We start from the raw sequence: 23,786 nt of genomic DNA on the forward strand, positions 1-23,786 counted from the left end.
CTCAATAAGAAAAAAAAGCTTATTATAAAAAGCTTATTATAAAAAGAAATTCCCAGTCAGCAGCTGAAAATGAAACAGGCTATAAAAACCAATAAATCAGAGACTATGAGATTGTAAATTAAGTATTAATATAAAGCAATGGATTAGTTGAGATCAGCTGCTTGTCAGTAAATGTTTGGTTTACAAGTGAACTAGTTTTATTTTCATTTTTCATGTTTTACAAATATTGTACATACAATAACTGAAGGAGCCAAAAGTGAACTTCTGTCTCTCAAGAAAAGAGTCCTTAAAGCAAGGTGATACAGGTTGATAATAGGATCCAAAGCTTGTGCAATTACCTCCAAGTGGACCCTGTGCCACTGATTGCCACCCTCGGGGATCTGCCGGTCAGTCAGTTCTCCATCCACCCCACTGCCCACTTACCCAGCCCACACTTCCTCAGTTTGCCTGTGAGGATTTTGTGAGACAAAGCCTTGCTGAAGTCGAGGTGGACAGTATCCACTGCTCTGCCCTCATCCATGCAGATAGTTTTTTCATCATGGAAGGCAACCAGATTGGTCAGGCAAGATTTACTTTTGATGAACTCATGCTGACTGCCCTGATCACATTCTTGTCATCCATATGGATAGTGACAGCCTCCAGAATAAGGTGCTTCATTACCTTTCCAGGGATTGAGGTGGTTGATTGGTCACTAGTTCCCTGGGTCCTCCTCGACTTTTTTGAAGACTGGGGTGACGTTTGCTTTCTTCCAGGCCTTGGGAATTTCTCCTGATTGCCACAGCTTTTCAAGACGATCGTGAGCTGCCTTGCTATGGTGTCTGTCAGCTCTCAGCACTTGTGGATGCATCCCATCAGGGCCCAGGGACTTGTGAATGCTGAATTTGCCTAGGTATGCTCTAACTGAATCTTCCCTGACCAAGGAAAAGTTCCCATTGTCTAGATGCACACAAATGTGATGGAAGATTCAGCCAGCAGAACAGAGGGTAAAAACAAATGCCCCAAGGCGAACACAGGGCTACACGTGCAAAAAGTTTGCATGTTCTGTACTTTATTATTGTGAGAAAATTTAAAATGACTGAACACTTTATGCATTAGCTGAGCAGTTCATGAATTAATTCACACAGAATGCATGCCCAGCCATGAGCAATTTATTGTCAAAATCAGTTCAGTGGTGCACAACAGGCTTGAAGGAGCTTGCCAGACAGCTGGGCATTATAATAGTGATTGAAACACATAAGGAGGAATGGAAAAGTCAGCAGGGTAATGGGAGAAGAAGCAAATTAATATGCAACTGGGAGAAAGAAGAACAAAAGGGAAAGTATTATTACAGAAGCAAAGTACACTGCAAAAGTCACTCATTGAAAGATTGGAGCTTTCCATTGGAATTCAGAAACCATGAATTTAGAGATCATTGCTAAGTCCAGAAAATATTAAGGAGCGGCTTTTTTGTTACAGTTCATATTAGTCTGGGGTAATTTTCAGAGTTTACTATAAACATCTGATATTCTAATTAGTGAAGTTAACAAGGAGGTTCAAAACAAGAGTTTGAGGATACAAATTGCATTTAGTCCCTTGATAATTAAATTGTTCTGCTAATTGAAATCACCCAAGAGGCAACAAAATTCCATGAGCGTTCAATTTTCCACAACCTCAGCACTATGATCTCAGAGATGGCACCAGCCATAATGAGTAAAAACTCCTAGAACACAATTATGTCCTGCAGAGTTGTAGTAATCTACAAGTCTAAGGTGTTCCCTTTCTCTGCACATCTTGTGCCCATGGTGAATGCTTATAGAAGAAAGAAAATGAGAGAATCAGAGAAAATGACTTGATTGATGGGTCTGTAGACTGGTAGGCAGAGCAATTACTTTCCAGAGAGAAGGAGATCCTGGGTTCTTGTGTTCCCTCAGATAATTTCTGTGTGGTCTGTATGGAGCCTTACTGAGTAATACAGAAAAGCAAAAAGCAAGAGAAGTTCTCTTGGTTAGTGTGCGAGTGTCTACGGGGTTCTGTCCCTAAGAGTGTTCTATATTTTTTGCATCAGACTTTCCTAGTGATTCATTACAACACAAGCAGAAATCATTTAAAGATAGAAATAAGGTGCTTCAATTTGTACAAAACTATTAAAATTAAAAGTATTGAAATACCCCTCCCCCCCACCACTACTACTTCACAAGAAGTTCTGAGACTGAGATCCTGAAGAGGTAAGCTATTGATGTTTTTTATATCTGCTTTGGAATTTACATCAGTTAAAAGTAAATAAATACACAATTAAGAAATTAAGAAATAAAATTCCTAGCAGTTATAAAGCACTTCATATTCCTCAAAGCACTCTAGATTCATTAAATACATTACCTAATTACTTCCTCCACAAGCCAGTCTAAGAGACTTCACCTCATGCTGTGCACTGAGAAACTGTTGCTTGATTGAAGGTGTATGTTTACTGCTCTTAATTTTTATTATTTTGTCACCAAACACAACCAATCCTTTGATGATTTCAGTTCTGCATGGTTATTTGCTTACATAGTAATTCCTTAAATGCCACTGACATCAGCCACTTTAAAGTCAGTAAAACTACTAATATAGTTTACTGTTATATTTTTTGCAGATATTGTTACTAATTTGCCTCGTTGTGCATTTAAAAAGGGTGTTCACAGGGGTCCGCCCTCCAGGATATCCTCCCACCTGATCAGTACTATCCAAGTGATGAAAATACAGTCAGTCTTTTCTATCTTCTAAAATGCTTAGCACATATCCATGATAGACCATCTATTAGACTTACCCAAAACCTCTGCAGCTGGGTCTTGCAGCAATGTACAAACTGGAGATTAAAAAAAAAAATAAAATTATTTGTTTTGTTGTTTTTTAAAGGCAAATTTGGAGTTTTTCAAGATGCAATGGTACAGTGTGCTAGATAATGTCAAGGAGATTCCCTTTCCCAAAAAACATTGGACCTGATGATCTTTCAAGGTCCATTTTTGTCTGGACTGTTTTACAGTTCTGTGAAACCTGACTGACATTGAAGAGATTTAAAAGAAACAAGGATTTTACTGCCAGAAAGTCAGGATGAGATTAAGGCACTTCTACAGAGTCTTTAGCATTTTAAACAGGAAAATAAAGCTGTATGAAAAGACTACTCCTGATTTCACCATTAATAAATTTTCTTCTATAATATGTTGAGATTCTGAAAAGATATATGGAAAAGAAAATATATATACATCTTCTTCAAGATGTTTTTTTCCTCAGGAATATTGTATCTAACTGAAGCAAGTACTGAGCATCACCTTATGCACCATTCAGCTGGGACACTAAGAATGCTGAAAATATAAGGGTCAACTGCAATTTGCAGAGGATGAGTATTTTTAGGGGGGAATAATCTAATTTCTTTTGAAATTCAACATTTCTTTTGAAATTCAGCATTTCTTTTGAAAAAGAACGCAAACCATGAAACAAGAAAGTGAGATAAAAATGCAAGGATGTAACTAAAAGAAGCAGCCCCGCACTTTGAATTTCATATTGTCTTAATTCATTCCACAATATGCATTCAAAAAAAACAATTTGTTTTTTAGAAATTACAGAGGAGATAAGGAGTTGGCCATTCTAACTCTTTATTCTCTAACCCCTAACAGCAAAGACTGTGCTTTGCAGAACAGCAGCTCGCCTCAGGGGATGCCTTTTTTTGCACCAAGAACTTTTCTGAAAAAGACCACATAAACACATCCTGGATTTTGTATAGACAACACAGTGCTGCTTGCTCTGTGACAGGAACTCTCTGGTTTTGCAGAGTCCTTTAGATGTCTGTATGTAAAACCATGGGGATCCTGGTAGACCTGAGGGATTCCCAGAAGAATGGAGAGGTGACAGCATATAAATCAACCACTATGTGGTCCAGCCACTGTATTAAGGTGACTTTTAAAGGACTAAAGGACACTGAGGGCAGATTTAAGAAATGCAAACAGATGACATCCATTCCCATACGTGGCACTGTTGCAGACAAAAAAGCACTTACATGTGGCCTGTGGGAAAATTATATCAGCTATGAGTTCCCTGAGAAGCTATGAATTTCATTCTGATCAAGTGTCTCATTTTTGGCACTTCATTAGCACATGTTTCATGTTTTCCTAATCAGGAACTCTGGAGTTTTGTCCCAGTGTTTGTTAAAGGTATGGGAAACTCTTATTAGAATAAAAGTGCTTGCATTTTATTACCAAGACATAAAACGTGGAAAATTCCAAAAAAATCAATATCTCTTACCATATAAATTAGTTACATTGTTAGAAAGGCAAGAAAACAGCAGCAGAAAAGAAAATCTGATCAGAAATTATGAGTTTGGGGTTGAAAATTCTTTTTTCCAATTCTTTTTTCCAGATTCTGACATGGAGCAGTAAAACTGGCATGAAAATTTAATTAGAATTGAGTACCAATGGCTAAAAGTAGAATAAAATTGACTTCAAGAGATAAACTTCTAAATTATTTCTAGTGGAAAATATGGGGTGGAGTGCCTCTTAAAAAAAAAAAAAAAAAAAGACATTTAAAATGGGAAATTACATACTAATTACTTCCTAATTGGAATTCTTAAATCTTGAGCTTATAATTAAAAAACCCCTACAATTAAGGTTTTAGTTTAGAGACAAATTTTAAAAATCAGTTCTTTTCTAGGGCAGATTTTTTATTTTTCATTTTATAAAACAATCTGACCTGTGCTTTTAAACCTTTGACTCTTCAAAGGAATTTTTTTGGCACAGAAGATAATCTCTTTCAAGACCATTAACATTTATTTTCATTTCTCCCATGCAAGCACCAGCAGTTAGCAAAGAGACTTACTGTTAGCAAAGCACCTTTTTCACAGTCCTACAATGCATTAATCTGGGATCCCAACTCCCACCCTAGATGAGCTAAAGGTGAGTCACATATTTCCAAGCTTTACTCTGTCTCTTACACAGTGTGGTTTTCTGTCCAAGGCTATCTGAACAAAGGCTGTTGTTCCATCAAGCAGAATATTCTCAACTCAGCCATGGTTAAAGCTGTATAGGGGTCTATTTCTGCAGCAGATTCCAAGTCAACTCAGTTCAACTCAGAGGTAACCCATAATGGATCCCAGTCAATTCTAATGTCTGGAATGTGGTGCTGCAGGAGCTGTTCTGCATGTGCATTAGTCAGTCCTGCCACAGGGGACCTGATCTTCATGGCAGAGGCAGTGTAGACAGTGGGGAGCAAAAGGATGTTCAACTCAGAGGGCTTAATTTGCATTAGTCTGCATAATTAGCATGCTTGACAATTGCACTGCTTACTCAGAACCAGGCAGCAAACCTGCTATTTTACTCTCTCTCCTAACTCAGTCCAGCACAAGTGATGCAATAACAAAAAAATTGCTTCTTTTAAATCTGGCTTTTTTGACAGAACAAGGATGGGCAATGGCTACACCTGCATTTGTGCTCAGTTATCCCAGGGTAAGGGGCACCATAAACACTGGTGAAAGGATGGCAGTGATTAACTAGGGCAGGATGTCAGGGCTGATAGTTATTCTAACTTAATGACAGCCAGAACACAGTCACTACTGTGACTACAGTCAGTGATCACAGCTAAATTAAATTTCTTTGGGCAGAGAGAAGCAATGGAAAAATTTAATTATAATGGGTCAAGTCAAACAGCTTTCTTGTTCTGTAATCAATTTCTGATAACAGCTAGTAGGGAAGAATACAAGAACTAAGCAAGTATACAGCAATATTTTCCCAGAAAACCTTCCCAGTCTTCAACAACTTGTAATTAAATGACTTCTGGACATAAACCTGTTGACTTTGCACCTAAGAACCACTGATGTATTTTTCTTCTGCAAAAATCGTGAGCTGCTTTTAGCAACCATGTAAAATTTTAACATCCTCAAACGATGACAATTGTACAAAACTGAACTAGTTGTTGGGTGAAGAAGCATCTCTTTCTGTTTGTTCTCATAATTCTCTCCTCCCCAAATTAAAGTTGTTGTGACTGTGTTCTTTTGACAGAAGCAACAGTGCAGTCACCTTGTATTCACCTGGCATGCCTGATTTTAGAGACTCCAGTCATGTCACCCAGAGTCATGTCTTTTCAAAGCTGAGGAGTCAAAGCTTATTCATCCAGAAAACTGCTGTGATGCTTCCAGACTTCTGATCACCTTTTACCGTATCAGTTGTGGGGAAAAAAAGCAGAGGAAGGAACAACACATCATATTGACAATGTAAGTTCGTAATTTATAACAGCATAAAGGTGTTATTCATTTTCCTTCTCTATTTCTTTCCTAGTGATTCCCAACATTGTTTTTATTTAATTTTATATACTATTATTTTTATTATAGTTGTTGTATTATTATTAATAATAATAATAATAATAATATAATGTATGTAATGTATGTAGCTAGTTATTCAGATCAGCCAAATGGCCTTTAAACAATTTTTTAAGTCACAGTGGTAAAGTTTATCTGAATCCAATGGCAACGAGGTTAACCACAGAAAACCAGAAATAATTAAAGCTCTTTCTGGTTAGCCCAGGAAATTTTATATTCCTGCTGATGGTGAGCAGTAGACAAAATAAAGAGCACTGTGAGCAGCTACCTTTTAGAAGGAACAGGCTATATCATATATGGATAAGTTTGTAGAAAGCCTTGTGTATCTGCAAGGTCCTGAAAAGGAATAAATCTACTCCTCACTTTCCTGTGTGGGCTACAAGCACTGTGGGTGACAGAAGCCTGGAGAGTTGGATCTCGTGGCTGTTGTTTTCCTTGGAAGGGCACAGAGTCAGAAAAGGGATGATAACAGCCATGCTTCACACTGACAGCTCCCGGGTACAGGACAGACACAGACAAGGGACTGGGAAGAGAATCACCTCTCAGACAACAGAAGAAAATCTATGCAAGGATTTTCACATAAATATTCCTTTGCAAAAGTATCCTCCCATGACTTCTAGCTTAACACAGAATGATAGATCTGAAAGTCCCTCGCCATCATTGAGACACACTAAATATGTCTTTGCATTTGTATCTTGGCCAGAAAAAAAATAGGCCTGGCCCTGAGAGACAGCAGGAAGGAAGAGAAAATAAAGGTGGGATCCATTATTAGCTAAAATCTGAGTGCTAGAGATTGTCATTTATGCTAGGGAAACACTTTTCCCCTGTCTTGGACTCTTCTCTCAGTAGTGGAAAGGTGACCCAAACCAGTTCAAAGATTCCTCCATGGACAGTGCAGAAAGTCTCAATAACTACCCCAGGCTAAAGTGATATTTAGTTACATTTAGATGAGATGACTTCTTGATGGGTCTTGATTTTTCAATGGAACGGTTTCTATAACAATGACATAATATGTTTTTGAGCATTTGCTTTATTCACTCTGCAGATCTTCCCTTAAACACGTGTGTCACTCACAAATTCAGCAGAAGATGGGTACCTGATTTCAGTCGAATTTTCAGGGGACTAAAATGACCCGTCCTTACCACGTGCCAAGTATGGAAAGATGGAAAGCAATAACTATGGTGTAATAAAGTAATGAAAACACAATTTAATTGACAGAATTTGCATTTAAAATAAAAACATGTAAGAACCTTATAGATGCAATATTAGTTACACCTTATGATGGCAATTTCTTAACGTTTTGTTATGTTTCCTTGACCCACAGGCATTTGCAAATGCCTGCAAAAATTCAGGCTCATTTTGAGACTGAAAGACCTCCTAAACTTTATGCTATAAAGATTGTTTTATCATTTGCAATTGGCATGGAAAATATTTGACTACTTACATTGGCAGCAAAGATCCCATCAGCAGGACCCACATGCTCCATTGCTAATAAAGACTTGGGACTGTGGAACTGACAGGAAGGTGTGCTTGGACTTAAAATGGATAAATACATGGGTCATCTACCAGCAGTAAAAAATGAAGAAAAACATGCATATTCCCAGTTAGGAAGACAGGAAATTAATAAGTAGCAGCTGGTAAGTAAACATGTGGATATCATATTTCAAAGAATTTTAAAGTTCCTCAAGAGCAGTGCTAAAACCCAAATCAAAGCAAATTAAAAAAAAAAAAAAACAAACCCTTAATAAATAATGCAGTTTAGTTTCAAGTATAGCACACAATTCTAGCCTGTAAAGAATCCCAAAACTTATTGTTTGTTTTAGGCCTGAAAGAGAATATATGAAGGAACAGCACCAGGAACACAGAGAGGGAAAACCTAAGAAAAGCATAAGTTGACATATTCTATCAAGAAAAATCTGGAAGAAAAGCCTCCCTAGGGGACAAAGGCTTCATTTTTTAGTAGTGCATGCTAGTGTGAATTAGGAACAGGAACTAAAATGCTGTGAAATCAATGTAATTAAAATATTTTGCCCAGGGGTTGAGAAGAGTATCATGGAGGAGAAAGCTGTATTCCTTTTAGACAGGAATGCATGCATGTGTTTATGTGTCATCAATATCACTCCTACTTTTACCATGCAAATAGTTTTCATCATCATAAGCCCAGAATTCCGTCTGTCTGGCATATAGCTACAGCAGTGGGAAGAAGTAGGAGAAACAGGAAACTGTATGAGGTTAAACTCCTGAGGCATCAGCATGAGTTTTGTAAGCCCTAAATACCAGATAAAGCATATAGACACTACTTTAGGGTGTACCCATCCCTACACCAAAGAGACAAAACAGGCAAAAAATGTGTTAAAAAACAGAGCCAAAAAATATCAGAAAGGCACATGAAACCATATGAACCCTCCAGTCTATGTTTAGGGCTGGGAGATTACTGGATAATCGAGAGATGTGACTCATGCAGTTATACTTACCCTCTTTTAGTCAGTCCTTTATCTCATCAAATAATCCATCAGAATTCAGGCTACCTGCCCAACAGCTACATCAACAGAAATCAGTCAATCAACCCCCTCAATGGTGCATTCTGTCAAATTGCATTATTTTGCTGGGCACCAAACCAGGTTATGTGATGCTGTCCTCCTTTGGCAGATGATGTTGAAGATAACAGCAACAGACACCAAGCTACTTTTAACTTGGCAATGTTGAGGTGCTGACGGCTGCACCTCACAGGTAAGTCACAGGTAAGTGAATGAAGTTACATATGTGAAAGCATGATGGGTTTGGCTGAGGTAGAGTTAGTTTTCTTCACAAGGCTATTATGGGGCTGTGTTTTGGATTTGTGCTGAACACAGGGATGATAATACAGAGATGTTTTTGTTATTGCTGAGCAGGACTTGCACGGAGACAAGGCTTTTTCTGCAGCTTGTACTGTGTCCTGGGTTGCAGTGTATTCTATTACCATCCTCATGAGCTGTTGAAATCAGATGGGGCAGTGTTTCCTTGCCTCCTCCCCCCAGACTATCTTTCTGTTAATGGCCCATCATTGTCCTGCTGCATGACTCAGAGATAACTCCCTCCGGACTATCTTCTGTTAATGAGCCTAATCAACACTTGGCCTCATGACTCATTACCCCATTGTGAGATGCTCCACCCAGAGGGAGGAACCAAGCATCCCATCGTGGATATAATCTGAGACTGAGCACCACAGACAACCCTTCTCCACTGGATTTCTAGAGGACAGGAGCTACAGAGCCACCACCGGGCCTTCTGAGGAAGAGCAGACCTTTTTTATTCTACAGGATCACCACTTCAGAGGACTGCTACCACCACCCTGCCTAACCGGGACTCAGGTTGTATCTTGACTCTGTCAGTTTGAACCAGTGTTTTCTTTTAGTCTTTCCTTTTTTTTTCCCCCCCTTTTCTTTGATTTTTCCCCATTGAATTGTTATTCTGACTTGGTGCCTCCCACTGGTTTGTTTTCAAACTAGTATATACTGTCATGCTGACAAGGAATTTGAAGATGCATGGGACACTGGGAGGGGACACAGCCTGGACAGCTGTCCCCAAGTGACCCAAGGGATATCCTGGACTATCTGACATCATGCTCAGTATATAAACTGAGGGGAAGAAGGAGGAAGGAGAGGACATTTGGAGTTATGGCATTTGTCTCCTCAAGTAACCATTTCATGTGATGTGTCCTGGAGGTGGCAGAACACCTGCCTGCCCATGGGAAGAAGTGAATGAATTCCTTGTTTTGGTTTGCTTCCATTTGTGGGTTTTTCTCTACCTGTTAAATTGTCTTTATATCAACCCACAAGTGTTTTAGCTTTCACCCTTCTAATTCTCTCTCTGATCTTGCTGCTGGGAGAGTAAACAAGCAGGTGTGTGGTGCTTGGTTGCTGGCTGGGGTTAAATCATGACAGAAAGATGAAGAGACTGGTTTAGAATTGCCACCACCTACTGAGTGATGGTTAATTTAATTTTATCCATTTTACTATATGATACATAAACCAGGACATAAATGGGATAAAGGTCCCAGCAATGTTTAAGCTTTAGAGGAGAGCAGTGTTCCACAAATGACATTGTGTAGGCCATCACAGAGATAAGAGATGTCATATTTTTTGATAGAAAGTCATGGACTATGAAGAAAAGAGAATTGCATTCATATATTGCAAGGGCTAGAAGGAATATTCTGTCCCTTGCTGTGTTCCAAAAAATGCAAACCAGTGTTGTTGAAACTGAAAACATAGCTGAAGAAAAGCATCACAGCTCCAAATACACCATCCCAGTGTCTAGGTAGACTCTGCCAAACAGCTTTAAGATACTGAGTAGATTGCCTGCCAACTCCTAATTTCATGTGTACTTCAGTAAGACACAAACATAGAAAAGGGAATAGTTGTGGAATACCTTCTTTACAGCAAAAGCTTATTTCTATTCCCTGCAACTTGACATTCATTGTCTTTTAGAGCTAGGCCATATTCAAGCAGTTATAGTCAAAATCACAAACCAAGTACTCAGGGCCACATCCTACTAAACTGAGTCACTGGAAATATTAAGGAAGTTATCTTCTAAGCTGGGTAGTGTCCATTAAAGATCTTAGAGCAGTTTTCAGTTTTGGTCATCAAGTCCCTGTCTTTAAAAGGGTTTGGTTCTGCCCCACCAAACCAAAAAGGTTTTTCATGCATGCAGAGTCCTGGCCAACACTACTCAGCAGAGACAACTGCAGCCTGCTCACTGATACTGGGATATCAGAGCCTAGATAAATTAAATTGGGAATTAAAATGAGTAGGAAGACTACTGCTTATACAGCTATTGCTATAGGGCTTTATTTGAGGTTATTTTCTTGGAAAAAATGTTTATTTTCTAGATTCCCCAAGTCTTGCTGACAGCCAACAAGAATACCAATCCTATTATTGTTTTTTAATTTAATTTTTGGCTCAGTGCGAATTCATATAGTGTAAGGAGAATTGTCTTATATTTAACATGTAACATGACCACTATTTTTTCTTTTAATGTGATAAATGTAAATCACAGGTGCCTTGATAACAGAATGATTCTCTTTTGTGAGTTGCTTTCCTTGTTTAAAGGTATTTAATTAATCCTAGTAATTTTTAAAGAAAAAAAAGGACCTACAGCTCAACTAGATATGAGAAAGGTGAGCCAGAAATATGTGCATTTGCAGGCATGTGAATGTGTGTAAAGAAGGGCAAAAAGCAGTAAACCCAAAACATTTAACCTCAAGTTTGTTGCTAATATAAAGCACTTTGCTATGCCATGAGAGATACATTTTCATATACCTTCATACACATTTTCAATACTGCTATAAGGTCTCCCTGGACTATTCTCTTCTCCAGGCTGGATAAACCCAACCTTCTCATCCATCAACAACCTCACATCTTGCTGCATAGGGCTGCTCTCTCCTTTCAGCCTGAATTTGTCCTTATTTCATTCATTCTGATAGCTCATTCTTAGTCTGAATGCTTTTTTCTTTGATAAGTTTTGGACCCTTCCAAGAAATTAGTAATTTAAATCAAAAGAGATACTAGTGTTTTCTTTCCATTCAGATGGAAAGATACAAATGCAAAAGGACTTTAAAAGTCTTTGTCCAAATAGTCTTTTTTTCTCACCTGTTGTAGAAGAATCAGTTATGGCTATACAAATCCCACTTCCATTAACCTTTTGAGTACTGTTCACATTCTTGTATGGTAATTCTCTTACACCATATGCCAAGGAACAGCTGACATATCCTTTAAAAGTCTCTTTTGCTTTATATTTTGACTCTTCTAATTAGTTTGCAGGTCAGACGATGGGAAATATTAGACTGAATCTTAATTTACAGTTTCAAAATTAATTCCCAGCCTAAAATGACTGTCTTCCATACTGCTAACCCTGCTCACTACCTAATGCTCAAAGGTTAGAGAGTAGACATAATTAAATATTAACAGTGATTTTTTTTTTTAAAGCACTGCAGGGGACTGAGCTTAATTTCCCGGGGCTTTGCAAACCTTTACTTCAAGCTAAGAACTGTAACTTTTCTATCTACACAGTAGAAACATAATCTGGTGGTCATATACCTAGCAGTTGTTTTTGTTAATGTTAAATATCAGTATTTTTTTATATTCTGTTCCTGACCTATTCTTATAGGTGAGATGCTGATTCCCATCCACTGATAGGCATAGCTCCACTTTTCACATCTCTGTAAATATGATCAATATCTAATCCCATGTGCCTGATGTAACAATGTTCCTCCTCATTGCCATAAGCATCCTGTCTACCTGTTACAGAAAAGAATAAAAAGCCCCATTAAAACATTTAGCAGATGCCAAGGGAAAGGAAATTACAGTGAACCTGGACAAACAACTTACAGAAGAGTTTGAAGGCAGCAACTTATGATAGTAAAAGACTCACAGTGGTAAAAGACTCACAAAGGCAAAAAGGCAAAAACTATCACAGTAAAATATTAGAAGGAACCTTTTGAAAAATTAATCTTGTTTGCTTCCTTCAGTGTGTAAAACAAAACAACAATTTGTAGATGTAGCTGCTGTATAAGTTATGTTATAACTGGTCAGTTTGCCCAGCCACCGCACGTATTTTGTGTCAATCAGCCCAGATATTTATAAATCTTGTCAGAATTTTAGCTTTTCCTTTACAAAAATAAACACAGTTCCTCTGTCTGCTAATAGAAAATGTGTTTTGTACAGAAGGCGAGTTGCAGAAGATGGAAAAAAAAGATTAAGATCATATGCTTTTCCATATCATTCTACTCATATGATCAAGAGCAGGAGACAAATGATAAGACTTAATATGGAATAAGACTAATTAGAACAAAATTATTATTGCTTTTAATACCCATACACCAATGCTTAAACTTGCTAGCACTATGTGTATTAAGAATTTTTAGGAGGATCCATTTATCTTTTAGATATAATTTACAATAGCAATTACATAGAAGTGCCAGTTAGCCTTCTGTAATTCAATTTTGGGAGTACTTATAATTTAGGATGCTACTAACACAGAGCTTCCTCCCCTTTGCCCTGTTTGACACTGCACTACCTGATTTTCACTGATTTTAAAGTGTTTTACACCTGAAGAGGTTCTATCTTTTTTTGTTTTACTTAATACATGAGCTCCTGTTGCAGAAAAGCAGCCTTAATCCCACTGAAGTAATAGATAACAAATATCTTACAGTGATGAGCTATAAATGAGAAATTACTATTCTCTGGTGTCTGTCTTATGCAAGTTTAGTGTGTGTATTATGGATAGATCATACCACAGTTTTTATTACTTTGTGTGACTTCTGTGGTTGTCCAGGCTATTTGGTGTACTAAAATAAAATTAAACATATTGAGAAAGGAGATAATGCACAATTTTCTTTAAGAATCCAAATAAACTCAATGACAAGTGGTGTAGATTAAAGCAGGCCATTATCATAGTGTGCCAAGGTACTGAAAAGTCCTGCAAGTCCTTCATTTAGGAAGGGTTTTGTTAGAAAAGCACTCATAAGCACACATTTGCTTTGTATGGGCTCCAATGGGACTAAATTTGATAGAGGATAAGTGTTCCACTGTAACAATTAAATCAAGAACCAGCATGAAAGTGATCTCCAGAGGTCCCTTTGAACTCCGTTTTTCTGTGATTCTGTAATATTGTCCAAGAAAGCTGAGGAGAGACCATTTATTGTTTGTGGACCTTTAAAGATTATTTCAATTGTTATTTTTTTTTAATGAAAATGAGGCTAAACCACACAAAATCACCAATGAACTAATCCACACATTAATTTATAGAAACTTTGCTAAAAGATATTCACAGGCAGGGATCAATGAACCCACAGTGAAATGGAAAAAGGACTAGAGCACACTACCTGCCTTGCACTCACCCTGTGTATGCAATCAGCTTTGGCTTGGAAATAGGCACCACCTTAAGACTTACCTTAGTCCAAGGCTGTTTCCAGAGGAAGTTAGTAGGATGAACCATAGATGCTGCAAATTCACTGAATTCCTTGCATGGTAGCTTCCTGGACATAAACCCCCTAAATTAAGACAAATCTGTTTCAGGATTTCTCAAATGTATCCTCAAAATTATGACCGGGAAGCTTTTGCTTTAATTTCAATTAAATAGAAGGTAAAATATTGATTCCTCCTTCCTCAGGAATTAATATTTGTGCTGTTCAAGGTACTGAATCTCTTACGTGAGTTTAAAATGCCAAGCAAAGCAGAGAAACCATTAATAACATGAATATAAAAGCAATCTAATGGATTCATTATAATCTTCATATACACATAAAAATTGATTATAATCTACCACTTCTCATCCTGAAGCACATATTTCGGTTTATAGCACCTCATTAATTTTAATTGTAAGCCTAGGAAATAATCTCTTTTTCTCCCTGCTAGTATACAGAATGGGAAAGTGTGACTGATACATTTGTCATTGTGTTTCAAGTCGTTAACTTTCCCTTCAAATACAAGCCTGTACAGAGTTTATGAGGCATTGAGCAAGTTTTTAAAGCCCAGTAGAAAATGAGGGATTCTTTAGCCAAAAAAAAAAAAAGGGGGAAGAAAAGGCAGAGGTAAAGAACTATCAAAGAAGGGTCTTAAGCTATTTGTCCCTACAACTGAGGTTGAAACAGCTCTGTCATTCTCTTTCTTATATGTGGTAATATATCCACGAATTCACAACCAAATTCCTTTTTTAAATTACAGTTGCAATTACTGTAATGGTTTGCATTTTCTATGTCTTCTAAATATTCCAAGACTTAAAAAACAACAAGAAAGGAGAACAGAGAAGAAAAAGCACTACAATTATCATCTCTATCTTTTCTTCTGTCCTTATTATGATAATGTACCGAAGTAGTTGGACCACAGCAGACCTAGAGTGTATCAGCACTGACAACTGCACAATCTGTTTTTAATAAGAGCAAAAATTGCAAGATGAGCTTTCCTGCATTATTTGACAGAATTCCTTTGTTTGGAGAAACAGAAATTGGAATAATTTAATTTTAAACTGTGAGCTACAGTGTATAGTTCTAGCTTTGTAGTGCAGAATAGTACTGTAGCAGTATAGTACAGTATTTTATATGCTACTATATTACTGTTCTTTCCATGCCTTGGTCTCCTACTTGCAAACAGCATTTGATTCCAGCTAATTTGGTTCTCTGCTCATTATGAGTTTTGGAATTATGACCATCTGCTCTATGCTGCATGAGTACCCCAGCTAAGACGCTGATGTCTTTCAGAAATCTATCTGTAAAATTATTCAGGCTATCAAAAAAATATTGAGAGGAAAGACTCCTTTTGCATTTTTTCATCAGCCTGGACTTATTAGACAGAAAGATGTTAAATTTCAGTGGATTATTTAACCTGTAGTCCCATATTACACTGTCTAAAGAACTTAACACAAACTATCCTTCATTTATTTTCATATTTTTTTTCAACTGGACTGAGGCAGTTCATTAACAGTGAACCCTGAGCCATCCAGACTGACTGCGTGGAGTCTTTGGCCAGCAACTGCTGCACTCAATACTGTTTAACAAGCACTATCATCTAAGAAATATATTATACAGAGTATTACCCTCTAAACCTTATCATATGTAAAACAATACAGGAACAAATAAAGCCCCACAGGTCATAAAGACTTGCATTTTGCAGGAATGAAAGGTGTATAAATATTATGTGCTAGGATGAAAGTAATACATGACGCACAAAATACAGCCCAAAGGAAAGAAAACAAAACCCAGCTGTAGGGCCTGAGCAAAAAGTCATTTTATCTGCCTCGTCATTACTATTACATATTTGAGTGCGTGAGTAACAAAAGCGTACTCTAGATCTTCTTTTGATTCAACCTTGTTACTAGTTGTAAGTGTCTGCTTCTACATGATTACCTGAAATTTGGGGAAGAATGGCACAGAAGCACACTGAGAACAGCAGAGAAGACAACAGATTCTTTTTTCCTTGTTAGTGCCTGCTAAAAAGCATCTTCTCCTCAAAGTACCCACCTTTTTTTCCATATATACTGAATTTATTAACTTAGTAAGGCACCTGTTTGTCTCTTTTAGACCCCTGCTGCTAGGTACTCAATCCCACATTCCTGCATCACTTTTCAGAATGACCATTCATCTAAACCAGTGGTCACTTGGGACTAAAGTGTGGCAAGAAAAACGGATGGACTTTGGAAGTGTTTGGAAATACCTGTGTATCAAATTCTTAATACCTTTCAGTGCATGCTTTATGTCTTGGCAAAGTTAACCCAAAGTGCATTTTTTAGTGGTGTTTAGAAGACTATGGAGACAAGAAAGTTTGCATGATTCATATCTGAAAAATAGCTTTGTTTCTTTTGTGACTCCAGAATAGTAAGCACTCACTCTGAATATGCAGGAGGCAACGGCTGCTCCTCGGCATGCATATCCCTATTGAATGTACTTTGTCTGAAATTGTGAAGAATGCAGTCCAGATTGCAACTCCTTTGGAAAAATGACCCCTAATTTTTTGCACTTGTCATTTAGGGTTTGGAGATAATTTTTTTAGAAATCCAGTACAGCCAATGGAAGCACTCACATATAACCAGAAGAGTGCACAATACAGAGAAATATACTTTTTATTCAGTCCGGGCTCTTGGAAAAAATCTGTACACAGAAACTCACATTAAAAAACACATAATGATTCTCTGCTATAAATTAAATCGGACTGAGTTTGTAGAAATCACTTCAGCATCCATTAAGCAAAGGAAACACCCAACCAATTGCATTTTATCTACTGGCCAGCCTCAGCTGGCAAGAGAACACCCAGGGTTCAGAGCATCCAGGAGTAGATAGCAAAGGCTCCCGTTAGCACAGACATCAGCTACTGCTGCATGAATCCCTGCCAGTATCATCCAGCAGCTGGGGGATCCTTTAACTCCTGCAAACTCCGTAAGTGTCTGCAGGTCTCACTGCCATCACCAGATTGCACTGCATAGCAGTGGTATTCACCTTTGCAGGCATAAAACCAAAAAGGATACACAGAAATACTATCTAGCCAAAGCATAAATGCACAAGGTGTGGGTTTTTTGTTTTTGTGGAAAAGAGTTCAAATGAAAACTATTAACAAACATGAAAAAAAAAAAGCTAAAATAAATATTTTTAATACAGAAAAAAATTTAGGCAACAGTCAGCCTCCCAGCAAGTTTATTGCCTGCATGATACAGAAGAATATTGGGAGACAGCCCAGTGTGTTCTTGTTCCCTGTACTCCAGGCTGCTCAGGAAGGCATGGCATCAGCCAGGAGCTTACAGCTATTGATACAAAGTCAGACAGGTATATTGACTCCTTGCATTGTCAATAAAAATGGAAATTTATCAGAAGGCATTTTTTAAACACACTACACACCATGAATTATTTAGCAGCTGCCTAACCCTCCTCTGTACTGCAACTCTGGCAACAGTCATTGCAAGCAGAAAACTTAGCTTGGCACTTGACAGAAGTATTGCAATCTCATAAATTAATTAGGTGCAATCTAGTGGCCTGGCATTTGCCTGCTGTACTCCATAGTGGCTTTATATCTAGGACAAGCTCACAGCTAACATTAAACTGTGTTGCCACAAAGCTGCGTTGAGAAATTGTCCAGTTCCACCTTTGTAGGATTTAGTTTGGTTTTTTACTGCATTTTGCTGCCGTTTCTATATTCCTTAATTAGTGCAAGCAGGTAGATAGGTACAGAATTGTCAAGCACAAAGTGAAAAAAGCTGTATCAAAATGAATGGGACTCTTTTCTCCAGGGTACTTAGTCCTCAGATGCCATGGCCATACAGCCAAACTGGAAGCAGCCAGAGCATTGGTGGAAGTGCTCATCAGCTGGTAGGATGAAAACTTGCAATCTGTTGCAAAAGAAAAAGCACAATATATATTTTTTTTTAAAGAAAAGTGTATTATAATATAAAAAGTAAGCAACACATATCCAACAGAGGTATATTTATACATGCAGAACAAGACACTTCTCAAAATCCCATAGGTCAGCTGCTTGCCTGGATACAGCTATGATATTGACTGGATGTTGAATCCCTCTTTTATCACATCTGCTACTTGATAAACCTGAAGAAAAGGAGCAAAGGACCTTACCTTTTGCTCTTATGCCACAACAAATCCCACCTTCTTTCAGAACCAGCACCATAGGTGTGTCTCAGTTTTAGCACATCACGATGTCACCTTCTCAGAAAGTATCTTTGCATCTCTGTAAATGGCACCACCTAAACCTCCTTTCCACAATGGATGTGAAGTTCTCCTAAAGCCAAATCCAGGCCACTTGCTGCAAGAACACTGGCAAACTCAGTTCTCCCACATCCTGGGCTGAGCTGCTCCCTGTCCATACAAGCAGAGATTTCTCACTGACCTCCAAGTACAAGCAACTCATGTTTTATGCTGTAACAGCAAAGCCCCCAGTCCACTTTGAGAAACAACAGCTGTCCCTTTAAATGGTTTGGTTTGATTAAATCAATGCAAAATAGAAGCTGTCATTAGTGGATCCTTCACCTTTCCCACTGTTTCAGTGATTAGATATTAAGCTCTCAGTGTATTACTAGAACCCACATGTCCTTCAAATCTTTAGACAACTAATTTAGGGGTTGTGATTTTTGAAAGAAGACTGATTCCAGCTTTTTCAAAATCAGAGACAAAGAATTTTTCCCATGTTCTTGAAACATCAATAAGATGGGGCAATGTTAGAAACACAACAGTTTCTTTTTTATAAACTTTTTGGGCCAAAAATATTCAGAAAACATACTGAATATTAATGGAGTGAGAAAATATCCTTTTCTTTATATTAAAGAGTTCCCCATCACACAAAATACTGTAGTAACATTGCTATGGGAAAATGAAGAGCTCAGAGTGTTCTGAGTTCAGTTCATTCACTTTCACAGACTCTGCCTTCCCAGGAGATACCCAGGAAAAAAATAGACATAGTAGGAAAAGAGGAAGGACTGGAAAAGCTATTCACTTGTGCTTGCTACCCATTTATTGAAAGGCATGAGTGGAAAATCAGCTGCTGCTTCGTCCTCTTCCACAAGGACAGAGACCTCATTCCTGACACTCCCATGTAATTATGGAGGGGAAATGGATCCTAACTTGGTCAAGTGTTGAACATATCAGACAATAAACAAAAAGACATGTTAGAAGTTGAGAGACAGAAGTACTTCACCACATGTCCATGATGCCCTCCAGTAATTTGGATCTGCACCACCTAGCATGAACTGGCACTGACCACACTCTGAAATATTTTATCTTGTGAGGATCCAACCAGAAAGGAAATATTTCACTATGATTCAGTGACTGAGAGAGAGTGTTCAAAGATATTTCTATGTTAAAGTGCTGTAATCCAATGCCTTCTTTGGGTTAACAATTTGTGGCGATCTTCTATATTTTCCCCTGACCACTAGGAAAAGTTGCAGGGCTACAAATTTAAGTAGAGCAGAAGTCCTTGAAAATCACATAGGAATTTTCAGCTAACTGAAATTTATGCCTAAGTAATAGGTCAAATTTTAAGGCAGTTGTCTAAAAGTTGCTAAATCAATCATTAGGTTCTCCATTCAAAGTGGCTTTATTTAGAACACTTAAGATCTTTGGTTGACTTAATGTGAAAAAGGAGACTGTTTAGCGCTTTTATATGTTCAGATGCCTGGCCTCAAGTTCAAGGTATTGCTGCAGAAGGAATTCCTTGCTCTTCATATGAACATAGTGAGCATAGAAAAGCTCTTTGGGATCACCAGTTTGAGGATGATTTGGAGATATCTGGGAGTTTGTTATCTTTTAGATTTCCTACTTTATCAAAACTGGAGCTGATATTCTTACTTATGAGCTGGAAATTAATCCTTTAACACAGTGAAGTTATCTTTTCCAAGACTACAAGAGATTCAGTTTTCATGGCTGTTTTAGTTGCCATGCCCAAAGGCACACTATCATTCTCCTGTGTCAATATCTTACATTACACAAAACCCTGTGAAGATCTTTTATGGCTAAAAATCTTAGAAATTTTTCCTGCTCTCTTTTACAACAAATACAAATCTTTCTTCTATTCAAACAGATTCTAAATAAATGGAAATAAGCTCTTAAATAAGATCTCTAAATGTGACCTCTGCTTTTTGCCTTTACAGCCTTCTCACTATGTAGTTTGTGATGTACTGTATATCTCAGGCTTTTTAAAAATATTTCTTACTCATAAAAAAGTTATCTCAGCTCCCAACTCCTCTCTAGTTACTGTTGCCTTCTCTTCCATCTTTGAATCTTCATCAATGCTATCAAGCAACAAGGCTAACTATCTATTTAATATTCAGATATAATATAATTAAATATTTCAATTCTTCAAATAATTTCTGTGGTACTGTTTGAGATCCAGGGATTTTGAAAAACACAGTCTGAGGGCAGCATAAATTCTTGTGTTTGAAAATCAGTTCTACTGAGTCAATGCATGGGTTTCCCCAGTAGTCTTCAGATAGAGACACACTGTCTGAAATGTGCATTATCACTGAAGTGTGCATTCTAGCACATTATCACTCCACATCAGATTCCTTAGCAGGAAGCATCAGTTTAACTTCAATGACCTACATTAGTTTACATCTAAAGAGGATCTTGCCTAGCGAATTCATGCACAATATTTCTCGTTGCCTTCCTATAAGCTCTAGAAAGGTACAAAATGCAAAGTGATTTCGCCTCCCCTGGTTCTTATTCATTTCATGGGACAAGGAGGAGAGAGTTCATTTCTTTGTTCCCTTGATAGAAAGCACAACTCTTTCCAGAAGTTCATCACCCTTTCCTGATACACAAGTGGCTGCAACAAACACCCATTTTTCCAACATTTTACTCTCCTTTCTCTCAGCTTCTCTGTGTAGCACTTTGAAGTGATAGTATACATTCATAAAATGACCCTCACCTGAAACTTCCTGCGGTATTACCAACCACATGCCCTACTATCAGCTGCTCTCATAGTGCACTTATAAGAGTTTGCAATTTGATCCCTGCAAAGTGCAATTCCTGAGCTGCCTTGCCACTCTTCTCATACCCTAGAACAAAACCCAAGCCCAAATGAAGAGACTACACAAAGAAGACTCAGCCCTGTGGAAGGAGACAGTATACACAAGTTCTTTTGTACAAATACAGGTGAAAGGGTGCATAAGAGAGCTAAGTGATTAAGACTATGATTAAGAGGGGTTGAAGGATAGTGAGAGAGGGAACATTCAGAGAGCGCTAGGTTAAAAGTTCAGCTCTTAAACAGAAATTGCAGTTTGCAAACAGATAACAAAGTTTTTGTGGTTTAGATATTCTCAGCACTTACCTAAATCTTTAAGACCCAGGGGATGTTTTGGAGTTCAATCTCATTGTCGACACGGGCTGTAATCCTTGAGTGAAGGATCTACAAATAACTAACCTGCTCAAACTGTCAGGGCTTGTAGCAGAATTTGCTGAGGCAGGACTGTAAGATAAATACTGCTTTGACAGTCAGCACTGCAATGTGTTTAGAAAAATCATCGTGTTTTTCCAGATACAGCACAGAGAGACCCCATGAAAATGGTTCAGTCAACTTTTCCTTCAAATTTCCTCCAAACATTCCAGCTCTATAATTGCAAGTGTACCCTAATATTCAAAACAGAGACAAATGATGACATTATTCACCTCATCAAAGTGTCTATTTCTGCACTCAAACAACTACAAATATATACTCACAATGACCTAAAGTAATGTCATTTGCTTCCTTATACACAGAGATATAAAAAACAATAATTTAATCATTTAAATATAACTCATTTCCACCTAACAGGCTGTAATTGCTTTCCACTTTCTTTACCTGGTTATTCCAGGGTAAAACTACATATCTACCTTCATTATTTAACAATGTCTGTTGGCATAGGGGACTTTCACACACTCTTCCTCTGAGACAGGTGGGGTTGGCATGCAGCTGTGACCTGCAGTGGTGCACACATTGCATCAACCATGATGGTCTTCATGGACCTGCATGCTCCTTGATCCTGCAGGTTGGTACAGAAGACATCACCTCCCAGCCTCAAGATGAAGCAGCTGGGAACCCCATGGGATTACACAGGTGTATGTTCTTGTAACACTGCTACCTCTGATGTTCCTCCATGAGATATTCATCCATGCCGAGGCATCCACCAAAAGATGTGTATCTGGTTGAAAATGAATAAATCCCTGAATTCAAAATATATTTGTAAAAAGTGTTTTCCTTCCCAGATTCATCAAGACTGAGCCAGGTCCTCAACTGGCATAAATCAATGTAGAACACAGATACAGACTTCCACGTAAATTGGGCTATTTTGCTCTTAAATGGCAGTCTTATCAGGAGCAAATTAAGCTGCACAGACCATAGACTTTTGCTTAATCACAGAATCACAGAATTGCTAAAGTTGGGAAAGATCTCTAAGATCATCAAGTCCAACCATTAACGTTACACCACCACCATGTTCACCACTAAACTGTATCTCCAAGTGATATATCTACATATTTTTTGAACATTTCCAGGGATGGTGATCCAAACACTTCCCTGGGCAGGTGGTTCCAGGGCCTGATCACCCTTTTAGTGAAGAAATTTTTCTTAAAATCCAATCTAAACCTCCAGTGGTGAACTTGAGGCCATTTCCTCTTGTCCTATCACTTGTTATATAGGAATAGAGATCAATTCCCACCCCACTGCAGCCTCCTGTCAGGTAGTTGTAGAGAACAATTAGGTCACCTCTCAGTGTTCAGGCTAAACAACTCCAGCTCCCTGAGCTGGTCCTCATAAGACATGTGCTTGTCACCCTTCACCAGCTCTGTTGTCCTTCTCTGGACATGCTCCAGGACCTCAATGTTCTTCTTGCAGTGGGGAGGCTCAAAACTGAACAGAGTATTCGCAGTGAAGCCTCATCAGTGTGATGACAAACAGTCTGAGGTCCCTTTCTACCAGGCAGCTGTCCAGCCACTCTTCCCCCAGCCTGTAGCATTGCATGAGGTTGTTGTGACACAAGTGCAGGACACAGCATTTCACCCAGCTGAATCTCATACAATTGGCTCCAGTATATCAATCCAGCCTGTCTAGGTCTCTCAGTAGTGCCTACCCTCAAGCAGATCAACACTGACAGGAAAGAAAATGTTTGTTATTGTTGGAGCTCAACAATGGGTGATATGTTCGTATTTCATATATATGAAAGAAATAAAATTGTGCTTTTCCATGTGTGTCCATATGCTTGTACTTATCTATCAATCTCTAACTATGTTATTTAAAGTGGGGCAGGTATATAAAGGTGAAGGAGGATTTGTATCAAACAGCCCTGAGCATTACACAATATGTGTTCTATTATCACTGTATCACAGAAACCATCTTATCTTCCAGTCTGTTTGCTGACTCTATCTGTTGCTGTTTTGAACTTTTCTTATAGCTACTATTTCTCTTTACAGAGTTTATCTATAATGTGTTAAATTCCTTTGTCTTCCTAATCAATTTAGAATGGT

General features: G+C 38.1%; 2 long non-coding RNA genes across 2 annotated transcripts; one reads left to right on the plus strand and one right to left on the minus strand.

Moving 5' to 3' along the window:
• Nucleotides 1-989: 989 nt before the first annotated feature.
• On the minus strand, nucleotides 990-22,299 carry LOC138108976 (uncharacterized). The gene is made up of 5 exons (XR_011150171.1): nucleotides 22,158-22,299; nucleotides 21,616-21,914; nucleotides 14,249-14,348; nucleotides 2,783-2,821; nucleotides 990-1,941 (listed from the first exon to the last, which is right to left on the minus strand). It is a non-coding gene; the product is annotated as an uncharacterized lncRNA (long non-coding RNA).
• Nucleotides 9,548-12,527, plus strand: LOC138108975 (uncharacterized). Its single transcript, XR_011150170.1, has 2 exons — nucleotides 9,548-9,669; nucleotides 9,808-12,527. It is a non-coding gene; the product is annotated as an uncharacterized lncRNA (long non-coding RNA).
• Nucleotides 22,300-23,786: the final 1,487 nt, after the last annotated feature.

The sequence above is a fragment of the Aphelocoma coerulescens genome, chromosome 4 (genome assembly GCF_041296385.1).
Source record: "Aphelocoma coerulescens isolate FSJ_1873_10779 chromosome 4, UR_Acoe_1.0, whole genome shotgun sequence".
Taxonomy (NCBI): domain Eukaryota; kingdom Metazoa; phylum Chordata; class Aves; order Passeriformes; family Corvidae; genus Aphelocoma; species Aphelocoma coerulescens.